Genomic DNA, 1,490 nt, shown 5'->3' on the forward strand with positions numbered 1-1,490 from the left:
TTGTTGTTGTTGTTGTTGTTGTTGTTGTTGTTGCTACTGCTTGCTTGAACGCTGGCTGCATGCTGCCCAAACACACGCACGCACACACATACACACGCACACACAACGAACGGGACGTGCTTCAAAGTAGCGCGAGATGATACGTTAGATGATAACACGTTCGCCGTGTACGATCACCGCATCTAGTAATCTAGCTGTATGGTCGATACGATCCCATGCATACATGCACCGCATTACAGTTTACAACTTACTAACACATACGCGCATGCAATTTAAGATCGAGGAAATGGTTAAATCACAAAGGACGCCATATTAGTCGGAGGAAATTGCGCCGAACAGAGCAAAGTCAAGGTAATGATTAAAGGGAGAGCACGCTAATGATATCCGAGCTGTGTGCGTGCTTGTGTGTGCGTGCGCGTGCGTATGTGCGTGCGTGCATGCGTGAAGAGAGCAAAGTCAAGGTAAAGTTAAAGATCAAAGGGAGAGCACGCTAATGATATCCGAGCTGTGTGCGTGCTTGTGTGTGCCTGTGTGCGCTTGTGTGCGTGCGTGTGTGTGCGTGCGCGTGCGTATGTGCGTGCGTGCATACGTGAAGAAAGCAAAGTCAAGGTAAAGTTGAAGATTAAAGGGTGAGCACGTTAATGATATCCGAGCTGTGTGTACGTGCTTGAGCTTACGTGCTCGCGTGCGTGTGCGCGCATGTGTGTGTCGGCGTGTGTGTGAATGCGTGGTTCTATGCATTACAGTCATCTACTCTGCTCGCAGCAATTACAAGTCCTCATCGCATCACGAGTCTATCAATATATTATATTGATAGACTCCTCACCACATCAAAGCCTCCCGTGAGAATAGAAGTGCGCGCGACGTGCGCACACATTCACCTTACGAACAGATAAGGCTATAGCATAATATAGAAACTCACGATAAAGGTCAACCTACTCACTGTCTAAATTCTCTGTTTCATCTCGTGCTTGCCGCTCTCTGTAGTGTTTCAACCAAGCTCACGGTCTAGCTTAGCTGTTACTGCTGCACTCCTTACTGTTTCAACCCTTCTTCATGCAGCCCATGCTTTTCTATTAGACTCAGTCTATACCAAATATGGACTAAGGCAGGAAGGGCTCGGCAGCTAGCTTATGTCAAGTTAATTTAATTTAATGCCAGTTTATAGCACGTGCTAGCTATACCTGAAGCCTTTGCTCTATAAACTTTTCCTACCATTAACTCACTAGCTCAATCCTTACGAATGTGTCAAACACTTGCTAGCTAGCTATCCAAACACTCTACAACTAACTAGCTAGTTATACACTTGCTAGTTCTACTCTACTCACCGTTAGCCTGGTCGACCTTTACTATCCGCTTATAGCAAGACCATTAATATTAATTCTACTCACATATATTCTTGCTGTCCCGTCACTAGCCCAGTCCTAGCCACTCGATAGCAAACATCTTCCTAGCTGAAGCTCTTATTAGCTAGGCATATCCTTACTGCT

Source organism: Priapulus caudatus, unplaced genomic scaffold (genome assembly GCF_000485595.1).
Source record: "Priapulus caudatus unplaced genomic scaffold, Priapulus_caudatus-5.0.1 Scaffold320, whole genome shotgun sequence".
In the NCBI taxonomy this organism is placed as follows: Eukaryota; Metazoa; Priapulida; class Priapulimorpha; order Priapulimorphida; family Priapulidae; genus Priapulus; species Priapulus caudatus.